Genomic DNA, 24370 nt, shown 5'->3' on the forward strand with positions numbered 1-24370 from the left:
GCAACACAGGTTCCATGGCCTCTGTCGCATAGCTGCCACCCAAGCCGTCCCCAGGTTCTCTCTCTCTCTCGATGCTTGTCTGTATCTTCTTATTAGTCACTTTGCTACTGCCATTTAGATTAATTAGCATATTATATAGGAAGAGAAGTGTGCACCAAGCCTCATCAGTGAAGTGATAAAGAATTGCAATCATATCTGACTACCTTAGACATTTACTTACTTGCTAGGTTCATGCTTCGGCTGTGCTTTCTTGTATAAGGTTGTTCCCAGTAAGGAAACATCTACTGTATATTCATGATATAGGAGAATGTTTTCTCACTCAAGTTCAGGTTGGGTTGTTGATTAAATATCAGGCTGCTGAGGCGGGGGTAGACAGACCCAGGGGGGCCTTCTAACTCCCTCCTTTAATCTCCTATTGCTCTCCCCATCATTTGCCAAACATGCCGTATATGAGGTGCTCTGTTTGATGGTAGCCTGAACCCTGAAGCAAAACCAGAACCATTGGTATTCCGAATGTTAGGACTGTTGTTTGAATGCTCTTCGGTTTATTAGTCCCAAATTTTGGTTTGCATCAGCCGCTTCAGGAGATGGCCATGGTGCGCCACAAAAATAGCTTGATCTTAAGATAGTACGAGTAGGCATACTCCCTAGCTCCTAGTGTAGCAGGCTGTACTATGCAGCTATCTGATTGTAATTCGGAACTATTGTCTTTGGTAGTTCCAACAAATCAGGGATTTAGTATAAAGCTTATGGGTGTTTTTCTGTATTCGAGTTTGCTCTCCTTAGTACAGGGATAGCTTTGCCTCCAAAATATATAGTGATAACTTTACAAACCAATGAAAAAAAAATTGTTTGCTCAAAGTTCCACCATTGTCCTGTTCAAACTGTAATATTTAGATGACATGAATCGTGATCTAAGAGTTCAGTTCGGATTCAAGGCGTGGAGAAAAATAATAATCAAATAGACTTATGACCATCACCGTGTTCACTTTGTTTTGGTTTCAGCTAGCCTGATGTCTCTGCGTAAATATTGAATTAGCTGCCTGAAACTTTCTTCATAACATGAAAATATATGAAGGGCTACCAGGTCATCTATAACTGGATTAAGGAAGTGCTGAGTTAGCTCAAACAGTCTCCACATAGATTACTGGATAAATAAGAAATTTTATGAAGTAATAACTTCAAAAAGAAAATCCCAGTGCACTTTTACTTATCACTTGCTATGACCATAGTAATACAATCAGTATCGCCCCCTCTCCATCAAATTATATGAGTATGTGTCTTATTCTCCCATCCAATATATCTGCTCGAATTATGTGTTTATTTGCTGTTTTCATATAGAACTTCTGTTCTTGTATAATATTTTAACATCACTGGCAATCATTGTTAGGGTGCGGTGATGGTTGGCATTCTGTTTGATGCGGGCTGCATCTACTCCCACGACAACGGTCAGCAACTAGGTGTTCACCATCGGAGTTCTTCAGTATCGCCCCCTCTCCGTCATGTATGTGTAGTTTACTCTCCCATGCCAAGTATCTGCTTGAATTAAGTTAGATTCAGTAAGAAAATTGGTTAGCTAAATTTAGATGGATTGTGTCCCCAAGTGCAGAGCTGAAACATTATGTATTTTATTTTGGTCTCGTCCCCAAATATTTTTTTTTGGGCATAGCTATCCTACAAGCTTAGTACTCGGGCTGTCATAATTTCTTTTGCGTAGTTTGTATGTGCTTAGTCAGATATCTTATTGGTTTTGTTCATAGATAGAGTCATTTATTGAACCATCAAACAGAGCACCTCATCTATGGCCTGTTTGATGGTGGCCTGAAGAAAAACAAGAACCATTGGTATTCGGATTGGTTAGGAGTGTGGCTCGATTCATCTTCATTTTAATAGTCCCAAATTTGATTGCATCAGCCGCTTCAGGAGATGTTCATGTGCGCCACAAAATTAGCTTGATCTGACAATAGTACGAGGCTACCAGCCAGCTACTCTGTAGCTCCCAGTGTAGCTGGCTGGACTATGCAGCTATTTAATTGGCGTTCAGAACTAGTGCCTTTGGTAGTTCCAGCAAATTGGGGATTCAGTAGCGCACTTCCGTTTTTGAGTTTGCTCTCGTTAGTACAGGGATAACATTGCCTCCAAAATATATAGTGATAGCTCTACGACCAAACTGTAATTGTTGGCTGAAGGTTCTACAATTGTCCTGTCCAAACTGTAATATTTAGATAACATGAATTCTGATCCCAGAGTTCAGTTTTGATTTTCAGGAGTGCGAAATAACTGTAATATCTGCTTGAATTAAGTTAGATTCTATAAGAAATATAGTTTCCTGAATTTGGATGGATTACGTCCCCAAATGCAGAGCTGAAGCATTTTGTATACTATTTTGATCTCGTCCCCGGATGTATGGTGTTTTGGGCATAGCTCTCCGACAAGCTTAGTACTCAGACTGTCATATTTTGTTTTCCCCAGTTGTATGTGCTTGGTCAGAGTTTTTTCTTGTTTTTGTTCATAAATAGTGTCATTTCTAATTTAACTTTACTCGACATGTACATGTCAATTCATAGTTTATGACTATGGTTATACATTCATATTACTTTGCGCCCATCTCCTTATAATAAGAAAATGCTATTGTTTCCATCCTCCATTGATTACGGGAGGAAGAGTGTTCAGCGTTGTCATATACCACACACGTGATGTCTTAAAAAGCTTGATACAGTGCATGATTGAGGGGGGGGGGGGGGGGGGGGGGGGGGAGTATTAGTACCATTACACAGAACCAAACCTACCCTAGGGCCCTTTATAAACTCTTTTGTAAACTCTCTAGTTTAGAGCTCCTTCTCTTTGCGGTTACTCTATAACCTTTTCCTCAGTCATGGGGAGAGAAGGAATAGGGTGATACTCCAGCATTTAATTGTAAATTGTGATTCATGAATTAATACATGTCAGTAGGATTGTACGAATCTTTCCTACTGTCTTTGATGGTTAAAAAAAAGGTTTGATTTCTCAATACATGAAACTGTAGATTTAGGTGACCAAAAAGAGTAGGTTTTGTCCCCAAAAATCAATCTTCAGTGACTTCTGGCTTCCTGTGATGGTTTATTTTGACTACTAGCTTGTTTTAATCTAGACTAGATAGACTGATGGCATGCATCTCCATTACTGATTGAAATTCCCGGCTACAGACTAGTTTGTATGATTCCTTGAAAAAGAAAATGTGGTGTACAAATTTGGGTATGAGTTTAAATTATCATGACAGGCTTTTAGCTCATAATCATACAGAATTTTTATTAGTATACGAAGAGGAAATCAGAAGTTTAAGGTTCCCTTTGTTCTTGTATAATCTGCTCATTTTGATCATTTGCATATTTATATTAGTTTTTGCTCTGTTTGGTTTACTGCATCATTCAGATAATCCACGAATGTTATATGTTCTTGCGTGTTGGCGCCTTGGCGGCCTCTACCTGTTTGTTGGTATGCTTCTAACAGCGGAGTATGTTTTTCAAGTGTCTATTCAAGTGGATGACTGCTAATATACAAGGGATAGAATGTACAGTATTTTATTTCAAACTGGAGTGGATTTCTGGAACATGTCTTCTTATTTTATTGTTTGGTGGGTGCAAGTAATGTTAGATTCAAATTTTGGGATCTTCCTTTACAGTAGCAAAATTCAGGATTGGCGAGAAGAAAGTGAACATAAAGGCTTCAGATCTATTAATAGGATACGATGTTGCTTCCAACTCATGGATATGAATGTTCCAGTCGCCGGAGAGATTGTTGGACAGATGAAATTGATGAGAAATCTTTGCCCCCCTGCAAATTAAGCAGCTTGAAGACCAAGCTCAAACCTGTACGATGGCACTGAAGTTGCGCCTCCAAATCTCTTTGCATCTTGATGTAATTAGCCCAGTAGTATTCAGTTCTGTAGTAATGATTTGTGATTTTTCCTGCTGCTGGTTACCGAGTGCCAAGTGGCATTTAGTTTCTCCAAAGGAATTTCATTTGTACTCGTATGGATGATTTTTATTACGTGAGATATTTTGTGGAATCATCAGTTTTTTTTCTACATGGAATATATTTATTTGGCTTTGTTATTCCTGGGCCATGTCGTTGTTATTCCATGCAGTATGATTTAAAGGCCACCAGGTTAGTTCTTGTCTTGGCTCTCAAATTCTGTACATTAATGCCTCTCACGGGCCTGATTATCACCTTTTAGAGAGGTTCCAATAATTTGTATGTTGGCTACAGATTTTTCTTACGTCATGGTTGTCCAAATGCCTCCTGTACAGATTTGTATGTATGCTATTTTATACGGGTCATAAAATTACTTAAGAGAAAATACAATATAGGAATGCAGGCTTCTTATCATATAAAGAAAATTATGAACACCACCCCATTCATTGCCGTAAGATTACAACACTATCTTTCGTTTTTATAGCATGATTTTGGTGCACGTTTCATGGACATGACGTAACTTACAAGCATGCATTCCGTAAGATTACGTGTCTCTCTTTGTGCGATGGGAGACCGGTCTCTTTTCTCCCCACTGTAATCTTACCTCAATTATTTTCTTTCTTATGCTTTCAAGTCTTGCCGGTGAGATTGGACTGGGGTGAATTCCTCGCCCTGGGTGACAAATAGCGCGACCCTATATATATATATATATATATATATATATATATATATATATATATATATATATATATGGCTGGACTATTCTGTTACTAGTAACAGAATATTATTTTGTTACCCCTCGGTCCTATAAGGGCGCGACGCGCTGGCCATAGCAGAAACTCCCCGACCCGACCCCAACCTAACCCGCCTCTTACCGCTGGAGGCAGCCGTCGCGGGCGAGCGAGCGACGGCGGCAGCCGTAGCGAGGGAGCCCGCGGCGCCGTGACGGGTCGCTCCTCCGACCCACGCGCTGCCGCCGGCCGGCCGTCCACACGCCTCCCCGCCGACGGGCTCGCCGGCCCCTCCCCGCGCACCTTCCCTCCGACGGGCGCCGGCCCGTCCCCGCGCACCTCCCCGTCGACGGGTGCCGGATCCTCCCCGCGCGCCTCCCCTCCGACGAGCTCGCCAGCTCGTCCCCGCCTCCAGCGGCTGCCGTGCACCGTCCCAGCCTCACTCGGCCGCCGCGCACCGCCATCCCCGCCCCGCGCCGCCACCCCGCGCCGTCACCCCGAGCCCCTCCGCCGTGCGCCGCCACTCCGAGCCCCGCCGCCCTGCGCCTGTCAGCCCCCGCCTTGCGCAGCATCCTACCGACCGGACCAGCCGCCGGCCGAATCCAGCCTCGCCCCCGAGCTTCGTCTTCTTCCTCGCCGAGACACGCGACAGCCACCCCAGTTCGGGCGTAGTAAGTACCTCCGTACGAGTTAAAAACGGTGGTCCGTTTGGAATAAAAGAAATGGCAGAAATTCAAATTGTAAAAGTTCAAGCAAAAAAAGAAACCCCATGAAAATCCTGCTTAGTAAATACCTCAGTACAAGTCGTGAAATGAGAGAAGTTCAGAACATCGTTGTCAAAAAAAATTGAGTTCAAAAAAAAGAAACAAAACAAAACATTTTCTTTTTGAATAAAATATCACTCAATTCGATGATACAAACCATGCAAGTACAGGGGCGACGATACAGTAAACCGTTGAAAATTTACAAGCAAAAATATTACCCAAAAACAGAGCAAAGTCTAGTTAGTGAAAACATGCTTAGTACAAACCCATGCAAACATCAGTACAAGTACTCTTTTTTCAGAATAATTCAAAATTACTCTACAAAGAATAGCTCAGTACAAATACACATATATCAGTACGAGTACTCTGTTTTTCAGACGAGAAAACAGCAGGATCCGTCTTGCCGTATTCAAAATTACTCTTAAACAATTGCGAATTTGAGAAAATATTTAACATGACTAAGTTTCGCATTTTCGGTAGCTTTTCAATGGTATATTATTTGCACCATTTCAATAAACTTTTTAACAAAATCATGTTCAAAACCAATTTTAACCGTATTTGAATTCGTATTTGAACCGTAAGGAACTAGAAAAAACTTTCCATACGCAAAAGTTGCGCATTTTCCATAGCTCTCCAACGCCGTATCATTTGCGTCAATCCGACAAACTGTTTGCAAAAAACAGCGAAAATACGTTTCGCCCAGAATTTCACGATTTTTCATATTACTTTTAAATCATATAGAATTTGAAAAAATAGTAGATATATGGAAGATGCGGATTTTCACAAGCTTTCCAACGCCATCTCATTTGCTCAATTCCGACAAACTGTTTGAAAATTAAGTTCAAAATACGATTTGCGTTTTCGGTTTTGAAAAAAACGGTTTTTTTCAAAACTGCTCTTAAATCATAACTTTTTTGCCAATTTTTTTATAAAATTGTAATGTAGATGTCAAGACCTTTCCAACGATATATTACACGCCCCGTTCCGACAAAAACAATTGCAAAACAATTGAACTAAAGAAGACGATTTTTAACAGAAATAGAAAGCATCAGTTCAAGCACTCGAATTTCATCAGTTTAACCGCTTGAATTCATCAGTTCATGTATGGTAACAGAATAATATTCTGTTACGCGAAACAAAATAGCCCAGATATATATATACATGGTTTTGCCATCTAGCTAGAAGCTGATTGGTCAAGCATGCCTCAAAAAAATTAGTTAGGTGCATTTCTCGGAATTAACAGCCCCATAACTTGCGACAATAAACTGATTGTGGGATCGAAACTTGCTGCAATTTACAGCTAGGAAATCTTATAATTGGTCAGCACAATAACAGAGAGGAGAGTTGCTAATTCACTTCTAATGAATGTGCTTTGGGACCCCTAGCTTGATTATTCATTGGGAATAAGAGGGCACTACAGTTCTCATCTGCTATACATTTTTGGAGACTTTCGATTTCCTACCTAGGTGCATGATTTCCTACCTAAGAGAACTGTTAGGTGCATCCACACTCCTGCTTGATGTCTGTTCGAGCTCCCTCCTTTGCATAGCTAAATCTGTTGGTGACTTACCGGACTGAAGGGAATCGCTAAGTTGATGTTCCATGGAATTGCTAACCACCTCTCAAAGGTTTAATGTTTGATCTCTTTGTTATTGATCTAAGAGAGAAATGGGTTCTGCAGCTCTGATGTGATAGTATTTGTAACAAACACTGAAAAATCAATACCTTAACAGGCAATTACTTTGATGCTTGGAAAAAATGTGGAGTCGTTAGTGCCTCTCTTTAAAGTGTACATGTTGTAATATAGCAAAATTAGAGAAACATCTTGAGTACCATGCCCATGTACAGTGTTACTTGCATTGCATATCCCTTAGATGAGAATAATCGAATGTATGCATATATGTATATCTTTAGTAGTCAATTGATACCTTTTTTCTCCGTGTGGAGAGTCCAATTTGTGATATTCATCAATGGAACCAAAACATCTTCAGCTCTGTTTCCTATTTCAAACTGATAGTGCATCGTTGATGGCCTACAACAGTATTTTGTTCCATTAAAAACACAACTACATTTTATTCCTGAGAGGGCAATCTTATAGAGAAAATAATAATAATTCTTATATGCATCCGGCATCAATATGTTTCTCATGAGGAAGATTTTCATTCAGATGATCTTATATCCTACGCGTTGCAGGTATGTGTTTCTCTCTACTTTATGCCTCAGATTTGTTTCCCCTACAATATGGAATATTAATGTATATTCTTTTGATTTGTATCTTATAATGTTGTAGTACATACATAGTCTGTGTGTATTTATTTGTATGCTGCAAACCTGGATCGTGCAGGCAGCAGCTGGTTTTTCCATTTGCTATCTTTCTGTTCTCGGAAGCAATTAAATTTCTCATCGTGTACCTGAGACGAACCTATAATCTACATAGAGCACAAGGAAAATATGATGGGAATCACTTTTGTAATGTACAAATCATATTTCATGTATGGTGATCAGAGTAATTTTATTCGTATATGGTGATCTGTTGTAATGTACATATCATTTCTCATATATGCCGAAAAAGGTTTCCGCCCCGCTTTATATATAAAGCACCACAACCAAACTGATACATGGTGATGAGGAGATCCTTTTACAAAGCAGACCAAAGAAAAATACATGAATACATGAGAGACCACACCTTAGCACAAAGCAACCTAGACTACCGACAGGGAAGGAGACTCGCCGGCAATGGAAATCGCTAGACCTTGTTTCGCCGCTCACATCAAGTTACCATTGGAGAGGCCCCTTGCCCTCCCGCTTCGGGTCATGGAACCGAGCCTGCCTGCAGAAAACGAGGGTCGTGAGCAAAATCAACGAGGTCTTGTGTAAAAGAATAAGAGTCAAGTGAACCTGTGTAATAGAATAGGAGGCAAGTGAATCCGCCCATGCCAAAACCGAGGGAGCTCCCAGACAAGATCTGAAAACGTCCGTCGATGACGACACGGCGCGCCAGAGAAACTTAGGCTCCACGACGATGCCCTCAGGAGGGTAGCTGCGCAACGCGTCACCATCGCCGAGACCGAGGAGACAGTCAAGGGTTTTCACCCGGAGCCCTGGCTCGGTAAGAGGGCCACAACGACGCCCCCAGGAGGAACGCGACACCCACATGCATCATCGTCACCGGCGCCGGAGCACAAGGCTTTCACCCGGCTCCTCTCACCCATGTCAAACCGAGTAGTCCCGATAACCTGCCCACCCTGAGGGAAGGCATGCCGCTGCCAAACAAGACCTCCCAGGGTCGGCTGTGACCAATCCTATCCACCATATAGCTCCGCCCTTGGCTGAGGCGGCATTGTTCTCGGTTATTTTAGCTCCATAAATAACATTATAATATTTTTAAAGCCCGTGGCAACGCACGGGCGTTCTACTAGTCTATTATAAAGATTCACCAGAAGTACAAAGCATCTCAAACATAATAAAAAAGACATCGAGGTCCGTAGACCACCGAACGACCATTGCTATGGCCAGAACGAGCCGCCAATGCGCCGCTGAAACCCGGCAAGTCTTCGTGCACGTAGCCCTAAGGACTAGCGCCTCACAGCCGCAATCGTCGCGGTTGAATCCTTAAATCGATCTGAAGAACCTGAGATCAAATATCCATCGATCCAGTATACTAAGTGCACATCTGGGCACACACATCGGCATAGCGTCCGGATTATACTCACTGAAAATATAAGGCAAATTTAGCTCCAGCTCATATCTTTTCATATTTATCTATATTATCTATGTATGAGTCCCAACGACAAGTTCCTGGAAAACCGATATGCAGCCCAACAACAAGTTGTCTTACATTCTAGAGGGAAGGCTTGTTAGTTGGGGGTATTCCATCCTGTGTGACAAGTTTGTAATGAACTGTACTATGAAATTTTCTTAGTTATTATATGTTAAGGATTTAGAAAAAAAAACATGTCATACATTTCATAGGAAACATACAGATTCTAGATTGTTTGATTTGCTCACACTTTGTGATGGGCAACCATGAACAAGAAATATTTATGTAGATGGTTGTTGGGTTGCACTTCAGACCTCTCAAACAAGATTTTAATTTATCTTCAAATAAATATACAGACTAAACTTGATTCTAGCGGTACACTTTATTTTGTGGAGTCTAGACAGAGGGATTATTAGTTTAATGGAATAATATCTTAAGGGCCAATTGTTAGCAATGGAGTGACTAACCTTCCTTTCTTTGACAAATAAATTTAAAATTCAGTGCAAATAAAATTTTCAAGTAAATATATTAGAACCACAATGTCATAACATTAGAAATCTATTATGAGGTTATCTTGCTAAATATTATTGGAAAATGTTTCATTAATGAGAGTATCGTGGTCACTTCTTACCATACGATGGGCTTTGGAGTTGCTCAAACGTCACCAGTAATACAGTGATCATAATGACAACTTATAGGTTCATCTGAAAGTTTGACAAGTGGCCGGATAGCTCAAGAGAGGGATTTTCTCCTCCGACAATATAGAGATATTCTTAGGGTCCTCTTGGTGTAACGGCATCAATCATCGTCTGGCCAGACATAGGTGACTTCGTCACGGGGATGCCGGAATACAATAATGAGAAAGAAGAACAAAACCAGTAACGAGGATTTCGGTATAGTGAGCATGGTGATGACTCAGGAGGATACTGATGCATCCCGGGTTTAGTATCGCGAAGCAAAGTGAACACCACATGATAACCAAAGGTTCACTCGAATATTATTCATGTGCTCATAGGGTCCGACACGGAAGTCCACAGTCCCAATGTCAGTTGTTGAATGAATGGTTTCCGTTCATCTCTATGAGTTACCGAACCAACGGGGTCATAAGCTTAAGACAATCACGATCTGCTGAGTGTTAGTGGGACGGGATATATTTGTGGATTTGTTTCGTGAATATTCAGAATAGTTCCAAGTGGATCCGGAAGCGTTTCAGGGTCACTGGAAGAGTTTCGGTGAATATCGGGTATTACCCATAAATATATATATAGGTGGAAAATGTTTTCGGGGATGTTAAAATATACATAAAATGATCTAGAGGCATTTAGAGCATTTAAATTTAATTTTTTATATCAATGGGCCTTAAAAGGCCAAGAGGTGTAAGGCAACTTGGGCCACAAGAGCCCAAGTAGGGAAGGCGCCCCCTTTCCTTGTGTGGGTGGGTGGGTGGGTGGGGGGGGGGGATTGGACAAGGGGAGGGTGTCCCTCCCTCCCCATGGCCGGCGCCCCAAAGGGGACGCCCCCTTGGTGGCTGCCCTCTCCTCCTCCTCCTCCAACCTATATATTAGTTTTTTTGCTCTATTGCATACATAGTTTTGGAGCCTCCTCTAGTTCTTCTAGTTCATGTTTTAGTTGATCCTCATTGACTAATTAGAGCATGCCTATTCCTCTTGGTCTCATAATTAGAAGCCCAGTGTGGTTCTAATATCCTCCCTCTAATTCTGCGACGATGATTAGCTCTGGACGGCGAAGCGCTACCAAATCATGGAGGTTGCACGCTTGCAACCAAGTAGAGAGGCCGTGCTTTTGGTCTTCGGTTCGAGGGACTGTTTGTAGGCGGTACAAGGGATCGTTCATCAATGGTTCGAGGGACTCCAAGTAAGATCTACACCGACACGTTCTTCTTCTGCTATAACTCTATGCCGGTAACGATCGTGATCCCAACCCGTAATGCAACTTCATATTGATCTTGGGTAATCGTAGGTGCGAAATTTTTGTTTTCTACTACGTTTCCTAACTAAAGGTATAATAAATTTTAACTCTGTCTATTTTTTTACTAAATCAGTTACCTAGAAACTATCAACTAAACCCTAGAAGCTATCCTAAACCAAAGTGTTATATATCAACTAGAAATTATTAACTCTGTCTAATTTTGTACTACTTGAGTTAACCATACCAAATAAGTGTTATATATCAACTAGAAACTATTAACTAACAAATTGTTACATATCAACTAAACCCTACTAATTCAAAATGTAGTAGGGAGGAGGGGCTGTGGATGGAGGAGGGAGGAGGGAGGAAGAGGAGTGGTTGGAGGAGGGAGGAGGGGCGGCGTATGGAGGAGGGAGGAAGGGCGGCGGATGGACGAGAGCACTGTTCAAGACATCTTCCGATATTCCGATAAATCGGCCGATTTATCGCTTATCTGTGTCTGGACGATAAGATAAATCGGCCGATAAATCAGACGATATGGCGATAAATCGACCAATATGCCGATAAAATGGCCGATTTACCCCTTATCATGGGTCGACCGATAAGTTCCCGATAAGCGATATCCCCAACATTGGACGAGAGAGGAGGAGGAGGGACGAGGGGCGGCAGCTGGAGGATGGAGGAGGAGCAGGATGGTGGAGGCTTACCGAGGCCGGGGATGGTGGCAATGCAGTGATGGCGGGACGAGGACGGTTACGACGGGGAGAGAGTGAGGAATGGGCGGCATAGAGGGGATAAGGCTGGCTTAGCAGCAGCACGGGGCAAGGGCCCACGCTCCTGCTAAGCGCAGTAGCTGTAGCGCGTGCCGTATAACCCCCACCGAGGGAGCCCTAGACTATGGGGTCCTCGGGATGCCGGCCTGTCTCACATGGGCCGGACTGGTGGGCCGCACTGAATCCAAACCGAAGACCTTTTGTGCCTTGGTGTGTACCCCAAGTCAAGATGGAAGATCCGGCGTTTCCTTGATGTAACCGACTATCTGTAAACCCTAATACCCCTGGTGTTTATATAAACCAGGGGGTTTAGTCCGTAGAGGCCAAGAGAATAATCGCCATCCTACTAGTTAGGGTTTTAGCTCATTCGATCTCGTGGTAGATCAACTCTGTAATCCCCATATATAGAAGCAATATAATCAAGCAAGGCGTAGGGTATTACCTCTTAGAGAGGGCCCGAATCTGGGTAAATATCGTGTCCCACGTCCCTTGTTTCCCATCCATCCAAGATCCATAGTTTGGGACCCCCTACCCGAGATCTGCCGGTTTTTACACCGACACCTGCTGCTACTAAGTGGGGCCCACCTGCCGGCCCCGTGTAACAGTAGTAGCACCGCGGGGTATAGAACGCGCGATGTTGCTATCAGTTTAGTTGTAGCGCATGTTTTACACCCGACGCTGCTACTGTGCCTATCCCCGCGGGGGGGGGGGGGGGGGGGTACTATGGGGCCCACTTAGCAGCAGCGGTGTGTGTGTGCGCACCCGCACTGCTACTAGTGTGTACCCGTAGCAAGGTTCGGCTCACACTACTACTACTTAATAGTAGTGTGGGGCTCTTACCTGGTGCTACTCCTAAGGATCTACATATAAGCTATTTTCTAATAGTGAGAGTTTATGTCCGGCTGTAGCGTCGACTATTTGATCAATTCGTGGTAACAGAAAGGGGTCCTTCGGACAGGCCTTGTTGACGTCCTTTGAAATCGACGTAGAGGTACCAAGACTTTTCCTTCTTCGGTACCATGACTAGGTTCGCCAATAGATTAGAGTGTTTGATTTCTCGGATGAATCGTGCTTCCAACAATTTGGCCAACTATTGCCCCATTGCTTGTCTCTTCGGCGTGGAGAATCTTTGACGTGCATGCTTTCCTGGTTTAAACCCCTCGATGATGTTGAGGTTGTGTTCTGCGAGCTCTCTAGGTATACCTGGCATTTTAGAAGGGTGCCAGGATGTCCCAATTTTCGCAAAGAAAACCGCGCAGCGCTTCGTCCAGCGAAGCATCGAGGTGGGTACCGATTAAGGCCGTTTTGGATGTATCCTCGGGATGGACCTGAAATTTCATAATCTCATTGACTGGTTTGAATTATGTGGATTTGGATCGTTTATCAAGGACAACGTCATCTTTATTGACTGTTGCACGTAGCTCGGATAACTCCTCGGTGGCTAAGGCATGTGTATATTTTACCGAACCTGCAGGGTCACACACTTAAGAACCTTTGATCCTGTTGAGTCGTAGATGAGTTAGGAGTATTGCATAATATCACTTGGAATGTTTTGGAGGTAACATAAATCGTCGAGAGGGAGAACCAGAAGATTTGGTGTGTTTGATTTTTTATAGTACTTTCACCGAAACACCTAAAGGTACATTAAAAGATTGGAATAGAAGACACCATCTTTGTGACAAAAAATTGGAACACAAGACTTGCTGAAATGGTGTCGGTGTTCCCATCGTTCGGAGCCGCCACTCCGGCGACCAAGGGGATCCACCTTCACCCATCACGCACCTCGCGGCGGACCACAAGCAGGCAACCGTCCGCCCCCACTGTCGCACTGGCGCAACTCCGCCACCCACTACACCCCAAAGCTTGTACATTGCACCCGCATGGAAATGAACCCTAGATCTGGGTACTGAGCGCCCAGAAGTAGCCACAAGGTCCAGCAACAATGGGAAGGCCATGCCCAAGGAAGCTAGCAGACGGATTAGGAGCCTATTGGATCTGGCGGATCCAACCTCGAGCGGCTGCCAGGAAACCCTCCACGACCGCTGCCCATCCGCGAGTAGGTGCGCCAACATGACACGGTGGTAGTAGCCCGCCTCACACCCATGTGCTCCGAGCGTCGTGCCGCTACCAAGCAGGGCCACAGCTGGGCGAGACGGGGGGGGGGGGGGGGGCTCTGCAGGGGCGAGATCCGTACCTCGTCTTTGCGTGAGATAGAGGGGGAACGCCCGGGTAGCAGGGGGAAGAGGAGGAGGTGGAGGAGGTGCCTTGCCGCCGCCGTGGCCTAGCTGAAGGTCGGCGGCCATGGCGACCGAGAGGAGAGCAAAGGAGGAGTTGGTCGGGGCGGCACCGGCGTTAGCCCCGTGAGTCACATGAGCAACCCACGAGATGCGAGCAAAAACTTGGTTCAGGTATCCTAAACTCAATTGCATATATGACTATAGTTTGGATTTCTATATCTCTTCTTTTCTATAATTAGGTGGGGAACGGTGATGAAAATCGCCATGGTAAAGCAATTGAAAATCGGGTTATACTAAATAAGTTTTTCGAACCTACAATTATCATTTGTCCTTTATACAAAAACAAAATCGTGTTTGTTTGTAACATTGACAAATCTGATTCATAAAAAGGGATCTTACATTCCTACGCTTCTACTCCCTCCATTTCTATATACAAGGCCACAAACTCATATTACAGATACCAAGATAAAATTTAATTTCTTGCTTTGAAAACTCGTTTTTCTTTTTGTTTAGTGGGATCATTAATACAACACATGCATGCAAAGAAGGGATTGAAAGCTGATTGGAGTGTCATTATGACTGCATGCATGCAAGTATTAAATATGTTGCTAGTTCGAGGAATTATCATTAACTTTTGTCTCGATTAGTGTTGGTGGCCTTGTATAGATGCAAAGTATATTTTTCATTGTTGCCTTGTATAAGTAAACGGAGGGAGTATTATCATGATGAAGGAGCGCCCATCTCATCTAGCAATGTTGCAATGTCATAGGGTTCAGGTTTTGAAGCACAACAATATCTTCTCTGACGACATACCTATATAGATATAGATACCCAATCCGACACAATCAATCCACTCAACATGGGCAATTACAGTTACTGGGCAACCAAACATCCTTCGTCGATTGGAAGTTCTTAGGCGAACATCGTTTTGACTAAAGGTCACAAGGAAGTGAAAGAGCTACGCTCCCACATCAATCTTGTCGCCATGTGCTTCATCTGCACCTTCACCATTTGGGGTAGCCTCAGTACCCCCCGCCTCAACATCTGCCACTGAATTGCTGCCAGTGCTAGTAGGCGCGTCTAAGTAAGGGAGCAACCGGCTTGTCAGATGGACCTCCTTGATCTGGTGGAATGGGAACCCCGCCCCCGGTCACCTTGTCAGTGTTGACATCCATCATCTCGGGCGGCTCTTGGGCTCTCTGGTGCACTGATCGACGGCATACCTTGCTCAGTGGAACAAACTCCTGTCACGTGAAAAGAAATGCAAAAATAAATTATTTGGTATAAACATCACAAAACAAACTAAACTCATTACTCTGCTTTCCGTTTTATTTGACTACATAGTACTCCCTCCATCCAAGTGAATAAGTCATCTTAGGTTGTGCACCGCAATCAAGGAGAAGGGAAAACGAAAGAACTTAATGTTTATTTGCTAATTAATAGCATTGCATGCAATGAATTAACCACTCCATGTCGTGTTTGATAGTCTCAAGTCATTGAAAGCACGCACATCCCACATCTCTTATTGGTTGATATGTCAAGAAATAAGAAACGAGGTGTACCGCGCCTAAGTGTTTTGGGATTATTTGATTTTCGTAAGGTGACTTATACACCTAGAGGGATGAAGTAAGATAAGTAGCCTAGAACCAAAAACATAGTACTCCATTCATTCATTTATACAAGGCCACTATGAAATATACATTTTGCATCTACTCTCTCCGTCCAGGTGCATAAGTCATTTTACGTTGTGCACCGCTACTAAGGCAGAGGGGAAAACGAGAGAACGTAACATTTATTTGCTAATTAATAGCATTGCATGTAGTGAAGTGACCACTACATGTCTTGTTTGGTAGTCTCTAGACGCCCCACATCTCTTATTTGTTGATTCATTTATTTATGTCAAGAAAGAAGAAATGAGGTGAGTTAATGTACCGTGCCTAAGTGTTTTGAGATTATTTAGTTTTCATAAGGTGACTTATGCACCTAGATGGAGGGAGTATACAAGGCCACCAACAGTAATCAAGGAAAAATTAATGATATTTTTTCGTACTAGCAACCTATTTAATACTTGCCTGCATGCAGTCATAATGACAGTCGGCTACTTCATCCACTCAGTTTCCTTGCATGCACGGAGCGTATTAAGGGCATGTACAACGCTGGCGCTTAGGCCAGGCGCCAGGATTCAAGTCCAGGCCGTTATGGGTAAATCCCGTTCGATCGAAGGATTTTCGCTGGCGTTGATGCTTTTCTAGCGATCGGGCGCTTCCTTTTTTTCTCCCGTACGAACCTTTTTTAACGAGCACTATCCATTTTTCCCACGCGAAAAAGAATTAGATTAGCACTCGAGTAGGCGCTCCTCCGTTGGGGAAACAAACTCCTACACCCACGCAAGTTCCATAATTAATTTATTTTATTGTCTAAGCGCCTGGTTAAGCGCTCTTGCATTGTAGATGCCCCAATGATCCTAGTAAATGAAAAGAAAAACCGACTTGCAAAATAGACATTAAATTTTACATTGATACCTGTAATCTGAATTTGTGGCCTTGTATATAAAAATGGATGGACTGTTTCTCCCAATCAATCTTATACTCCCTCCGTTCCAATCAATTTTGTAATATGGAATGGAGGGAGTAGAAACTAGATTTCTTTTGTTGGTCGCCAAAAAAATTGCTGATTGGAAATGAAATGACATGGATACTTTGAAGTAAGTTTGGTTTCCTACAGAAAGTGGGATGGATTTTAATGGGTAGAGAAAAGACCGTGGCGAGCTACTCATTTATTGATGTCCAGGCATGTTATGAAGAACAAAACCATAGCCAACTACATATAAATTATAGGGCTGGAGGTCTGATTTGGAACTTCGGTTGTAGTTGGCTAATAACTTTCATGGAGTCCAAGATGAAGTCCAAAATCCATTTTTATTATCTGGCAAACAGCCCGATAAATAATTCCAGGACCCAAGCTTGAATTAATTCTGACATCTAACCATGATGTAACAATGGAACCAGAGTAAATGCATGGACGCTCCACAGTGTAGACAGAAGGAGAATTACCTTAGAGTGATCATGATCATAACAAACAAGAAACCTGCAGCGGCACCCCCTTACGTCATGCCTGCGCCTTTGAACTTGAAGAACATGTGCATCAAAATAGCGGGCCTGCTCTTTACCTTCCTGTTCAATTCAGCACAGAAATCAACTTGATTAAATGATAACACTACATTACGAGACAGCTAAATCAACTTTCCCAGCGACCAAAACTCCTTACTCAGACCCTCAACAATACTCTAGTTTGAGTATATAATGCTGCCTTGAAAGAGTAGTAAAGTCATGCATTTTTCCTCTCAATGTTCTAATTTATCCACCTTATTTGATGAAAATTGGTTTATCCACTTTATAAATGGCCAGAGATAGGTTACATAACAGCCTTCATTTTGAAAACAAAACGAAGCTTTCAGTGCTTAATTTAATAATGAAGTAAAAATAATATTTATTGGATAAATTCACACACAATTTTAGATTAAAAATCAGTTTTAGTACTCAGAAGTATGACATAATAAAATGCATTGATTTTACGGTCCTTTGGTCATTTGCGTCTCGACTAATAAATAGCCAAATCAATGGTGCCGGTTGGACCAAGTGGCATCACAGGTATGTACTATGTAATACGATTACCAAGAATATGGAAAGACACAGGGTTATAGTTAAATGTCCTATGTAATCTTTTTTTTGCTAAAAATGATTCATATCTATTATCAAAGTTCACCGGAAGTACAAAGCACCTCAAACATAATAAAATTATATCGAGATTCCGAGACCACTGAACGACCACTACCGCCGTCAGAACGAGCTGCCGATGCGCCGCTCCCCTACCGGAGCCGGCTTGATGTAATCATATTAAAGATTATTAAAGTACTGAAACTTACAATTCTTAAAGATTATTAAAGTAAAGCCGTTTAATAAGTGTTGTCAATCATAATAGTTTGAAAACTCGCAAACTGGAATCACAACTTTTATAAGTATATACAAACAAGAAATAGAGCCTATATAAACTGCGGAAACCCAAACGACAAACCCATCACTACTCTATCATACGCCAACAAGTAACAGTAAGAAAATAACCGTGGAATAATAAGTTAACTAGCAGAATTTTCAAGTGCATAACAACAGCAAAATGGAGCAGCTGTCATGTTTCAGGAAGACATGAATTATCAAGTTGTGAGCTGCTAACTTGCCAAGTCAGGTGAAGAGAAGTTGTTTCAGATGGATACCTTAAAACACATAATGAGATCCCCAGGCAGCACAGCAACACATCGAAGAGAACGCAGTCTCACACATTTACAAACATCAACCCATTCATCCTCCTCGGGTCCAAGCCAAGTAAATCGAACTAGTACTTCCTGAAACACAAAAAATAAATAAGTGCAAGCACAGTTCACGTAATGCACACATACTGAACCCGCAGTGGAGAGTGATTAAACACAAGAGGAACATGGGTATTGCGTAGTTCTCAAAAAGTAATGGAGTCCAGTTTTCACCCTTGACTGAAAAAAAATGCTCAAATCACTTCTAACCACATGTATCACTTAGTACTCGATGGTTTGTGCAACTCCCACCAGCCCATTGGTGTCCGTCAAACACGTTTGCCTTCCGCGCTTGCTACATACACTACACCTACATGATGCAAACTTCTTTCCATACTATGGCTGTGACTTCTTCCTTTGGTGTGTGTGGAGGCTAAGAGTCTAAAACAATAATACTACTGCTGTTGTGATTCTCCATGGATGATTGGAAGAAAGAAATACTAGAATTATGGCAAATCATCCAACTTGGGCAGACACATCAAGAAACAAACTTTTGGCAGCTAGTACTGGTACCGCCATGGTGTGGATCACATGTAGTAAGCATAGAGGTCAATGGATCAGTTAGTTAATTTGGAAATTAACAGAGAATGATTGTTAGTTAATTTGGAAATTAGAACAACATAGATGCATATGCTTTACAGTTTGAATGCGCATGAGTATGGGTCTGGAATTTGCGCCTGGCTATCCATTGAAAAATTTCACCTGGTTATTCATTGAAAAAAACTCTTATGCAATGATATTTGTACCGAATGTTGTTGCTAGCTTGCTGCACATTTTTTGTATTATATATGTTTTTGCTAGCTTTGCTGCACATTGTATCAACCCGTTCTTCCCTTGTGAAGAAAAGGTTGATAAAACAAAATCCCCATTCACTTCTTTGGGTTTCATTCCCCCCCGTAGAAGATTAAATATAAGGAACCCTCGTTAGTGATACTATGTTTCTGAAAATAACCATATACCCATAGTATTAACAAAATAGTAACGTGGCAATATCTCTAACAATTAATGCCCTTCTTCATATAGGGTAAAATATCAGAAGATAAATAAAACAGCAATCGCGCAATCTACTGTCTGAAAACTAGCAGTCTAGCAAACTAGCAGTACTATTTCTCTTACTTCTTTCCTTAAGGAAATGTACAGTACAAGAACCTAAATAGGCACTTTGGTATGTTATATTGCACGGTCACACCAAATAAAAAATCTATTATTTTCTCTATGCTGATTATAGATCATGAGATTGGTAGAGTGGGGTTCCATGGTGGCATGCAGCTGAATGCGCTCAGTACATGACGAAGCTGTCATGAAAACCACCATTGTAGTTTGATTCGCTTCAATTTCTACAGTTCAAGGATGATAACTGAAGGGGGTGAACTAACTTTTTTCTTTCTAAAACTCTGACATGTCTACACAGCTATATAATCATTGAAAGAAACATTCAATTTATATTTTGTTTTACATGATAAAACACAGAGATTGTGAAAGTAAGTTTTATACCACCAAGTATCAGCTTTCCGTACGAGCCTGAAGTAGCAAACACTCAAGATTCTTTATGTCTTCTTAACTGTTCAATATCTTATTAGTACTATCTTGTAGTGATACTTCCCCAACACGCAGGACTCGTACAACATAAAGTTAGATAGGACTCGTACACCATAAAGTTGGATAAGACAGGTGTTCAAAATGTTATAACATCAATACTGTCATCCAGCTATAAATAGAGAAGAAACGAAATCATCTCTAGCAAACTACTTGAATAAAGAATGGCACAAATGAATTTAGTAGCATCAATCCTATTTAACGAAAAGTTCTAAGTCATTACCGGGTCCTTTGTTCCAGTCAACCTGTGGGACAGAAAGGCAGCAACATCGTACCTGTAACAACAAGAATTGGTCAAGCATGTAAAACTGAAAGGTTCATGCAAGTAACCCACACTCACGTGGAAAATTAAAACAGACATCAAACGCCACAAAAGAGGAAAGCATGGAATATGTATATATATATCTGCATACCATGCGCCATTTCTTGCTGACTTTGCCTCAAACTGGACATGGCCACCATCCGAAGAACTATTCCCTGATTGGGAACGACAGTGTCAATAATCCACAATCAACAAGATACATGCTATATGTTTGGTCTGTTACAAAACTAAAATCTTCTGAACAACATCAAATACTAAAATTGCGCCATGTGGCCTAGATTTCTGAATGAATTAAATAAAGGGCGCACGGACCACGTGTCCTGCAATTGCCGAAATGAACCTCAATGACTGAGACCACACGGCGACAAGTGTTGATGGACGTACAAAGACAAAGAACTATGAGCTAGGCTGTAAAGTCCTAGAATCCGACAACATTAACTTGAGTTCAAAATTTTCCCTGCGGTTCTCAATAAAAGTAATGGGCTCACGAATCACGTGTCCTGGAATATCCCAAATGAGCTTGAACGACTAGGACAGCGGGACGACATGTTTTGAAGGGCCCTCAAAAAAGTACAGGCTAGGCTGTATATGAAGTCCTAAAACCCATCAAAATAAACTGGGCTGCCATTTTTGCCCGTAGTTCTGCATAAAATTAACTGTATGCGTCAACAACTTATTGAGATAGCATCACTATAAGCTTCACACGCATAAGAGTAACGGCGCACGAACCACGTGTGCTGTAATTTCCCAAATGGGCTTCAACAAGTTAACTAGACAGCATTGCAACAGGCTTCACACGCAAAAGAGTAATGGCGCACGAACCACGTGTCGTACAATTTCCCGAATGGGCGTCAACATATATTAGGAGCATAGCACTGATATGCATAAATTCTGCAGTAGACAGCTTATGACATTGTATGATCAGTGCAGTTATTACATTGTAAGATCAGTGCAGTTATTAATTACATTGTAAGGAAATAAACAGCTTATTAAGTTAAGATGGGGATTCAAGCAGCACCTGAGTAAGATCCGGCCACTGGGTGGTGTTCCTCGGCCACTGGGGGCACCATCATCTTCCTAGACTGCGCGGACCTCCGGTTCTGGAACCAATTCCTCACCTGCGACCACCCAACACAAATCCACATATTATAGATCTTAATAAGGAAATAGCTAGGGTGGATGCGGATCTTGGGTTTTGGAGGGAAAGCCTAGTACCTGATTGTACTGGACGGGGACCTTGCCGTCGCCGGAGCGGTCCGGGGAGACGTTGAAGTCGTCGGTGAGGCCCTGGATGACAGGATGCTTGGGCATGGCGTTGAGGTCACGGAGGACCTCCTCCATCTTGGCGACCTCCGTGTCGGTGAACCGGAACACGAGACTTGGCGCCTGCCCCGTCATACTTGTCCGGCCCTACCGCGGTGTGATGTCTGAGAAGATTATTCCCCGCAGATGGAGAAGGAGATGGAGATGGAGATGGAGAGGGGTGGGTGGGAGGAGAAGCTTACGTTACAACCAGCCGCTCGATCTGCGGTAGTGTGTACAAGCTCGATCACGCGGCCGACGCACCCTCTTTTGGCACTCCTCACACACACGCAACCTACTTTTTCAATTAATGTAGTGCAATTCACTCCATTAATTCTCCCGGATAAAACAAGGGGTGCCAGTTCCGGTGAGAATTCGTGCAAGTTCCTGCTAGGTGTTTTGGGGTCCAATGTGGTATGTGGTTCAGTGTGCCAGGTTGTGTACTATGGCACTGAGCTTATTTGCATTGATTTACCCCGTCCCTAGCAAGCGATTCACCATATTGAGATTTACGATTTACCGAAAGGGGTCAAATCATGGTCGCCGGTGACCACACCTAGCCCGCGGGCAGTCGTAACTGCCCAGCCCCAGCGAAATTCCATCGTTGTTCCCAACTGTGAGCCATGCACGGACAGAAATTGACCCGTCCCTCCTCCGTGAACCTGGCTGATAGACGTCCCATCCCTTCACCATTCCTAGATATATGGTTAGTGTATGATTAAACCATGTCTAAAATAGTGAGATCAGCCATGATGTCATCCTAGGACATGAGATCAGCAGTGGTGTCATCTAGGACATTGACATAAGCACTTAGGTCATCCATCTCATTGAGTTAGGTTATTTGTCTTATAATAGCATCTACAGCCATGGACAGCTAATTCGGGTCCTCAAATGCCCACAGCCGCATCCCTCGTATCCAAAACCCCAAACCCATGCAACCCATGGAACGTTACGTATAAACACGATCAACACGTAGTTCATCGGATCACCATTTCATCGCCGGACAAAAGGACCATAGTTCATCGGAGTTCCTCGGCGGACAGTACAAATCCATACTACAAACTACTTAAAACATAGATAAAACGTAAATAAAATGGGGAAGGGAGGAGGAAATCACCATTTCCTCGACGGCCCCTTCCTCTTATGGTTGTCGACGCGGCTGTGGCCCTCCTCCATGTAGGCGACGGCGTGCGGCGGTGCATTTTCGTTGGAGCTAGAGGTGCAGCCGTCCGTCAGGTCGGAGTTCTTAGAGCACGCTTGCCCTGAGAGCCTCCGGATCAGGCAGTCCATAAATGAGCCAAAAACCTTCATTATGCATTGCTACTCACGAATGACCACTTCAAGAAACATGCAAGTATGTATGTCATTAACAATTGCAAACATAAGTTTCTTTTTACTACATTTGTTGTATCTACTATCACAGTATTCCTCATTCGACCTGTTCTCACTCGAATAATAAGAAAAATGAAAAAGGGAGAATATAGATAATCTGCCGCAACTGCACTTCGGTGTCAAGGATTCAGTTTGCCGCTTCAACATCTCATTATCTTGCAGCAATGGAAATTTGCCCCAAAATTACCTTTTGCAACTCTTCAAATCTCTTCATTGAAGCAGACACTGAGATCTTATAACCTACAAACAAAGATTGTCCCGTAAGCATTGCAGACTTCAATCATGGGAGAATATAGGAGTGTACAAGGACATATACAGAAAATGGTACCAACCTTTGAAAGTTCATATTGTAGCTCCCTATTTTTTGCCAATTCCGTGTCATATTGTGCGCATCCGTGATAACCTTGAGGTAAGATATCTACACAAAGCTGCCCTCTCTATCGCTACCTTCTACCTATGAATGAAAACAGACCTTACTTGTCAGAGAAGCAAATGTGAAAGCTGATTATAACATGTATGCTAAGTCGCTAACCCATAGAGACAACTAGACCAAATGTGAAAGCTTCCCATGCTGCCGAGGAAGTATATGAGCACCCCTCAAAACATAAATTAGCAGTACTTGACACAAACAAACTTGTACAGGAAAAAATAACACTTCCGAATTTAATAGGCTTCAAAGATTGCAAGGAAGGCATACTGATGAGCTGCAATGCAATCTTCAATGTTCAGTACTTGTACATGCTATGCTCCTGCGGTGCAACCCCTAGCTCATCGTGGCTTCACAAAATCTGACATTGTATAGGATGTTTTTTAGCAAAGGGTGAAATTGCATACATATACATCTGAAGTCATATGTAGTACGTGTCTAGTCATCCTACGATTGCCCGAGCTCAGAACTGCATTTCTTATAAAAACTTTAGACATGTTCAGGACACACATGTAGGAAACGACAAGTGTACAGATCACCCATTTTTATAGGTTCAAAGACAAATAACAAAAAATAACTAGACAGAGTTAGATGTCAGCAAAGCTTAAAACTGCAGTAAAAAACATTAGATATACACATTTGAAAATTAATCTCGGTGGAACAACATAAGATTGCATTTAGATTTCAGAATTAAACATTGGCATATCTCATAGTTTAAAACAAAGGCACTCAACAGAAAAGTGCATAAAAGATTCCGAAATAATTCAACATGCTGCTTAAGCTAGCATCATAGGAGGGGATGTAGATGTACAAAAATTGA

At 42.4% G+C, this 24370-nt stretch overlaps 1 long non-coding RNA gene and 1 pseudogene across 1 annotated transcript; one reads left to right on the forward strand and one right to left on the reverse strand.

Annotated features, from left to right (window-relative positions):
• Positions 1 to 1222: 1222 nt before the first annotated feature.
• On the forward strand, positions 1223 to 4094 carry LOC123146372 (uncharacterized). The gene is made up of 2 exons (XR_006472709.1): positions 1223 to 1504; positions 3722 to 4094. It is a non-coding gene; the product is annotated as an uncharacterized lncRNA (long non-coding RNA).
• A 10856-nt stretch (positions 4095 to 14950) lies between these two features.
• Positions 14951 to 22124, reverse strand: LOC123142274 (protein SAWADEE HOMEODOMAIN HOMOLOG 2-like; annotated as a pseudogene).
• Positions 22125 to 24370: the final 2246 nt, after the last annotated feature.

This window comes from Triticum aestivum, chromosome 6D (genome assembly GCF_018294505.1).
Source record: "Triticum aestivum cultivar Chinese Spring chromosome 6D, IWGSC CS RefSeq v2.1, whole genome shotgun sequence".
Classification (NCBI taxonomy): Eukaryota; Viridiplantae; Streptophyta; class Magnoliopsida; order Poales; family Poaceae; genus Triticum; species Triticum aestivum.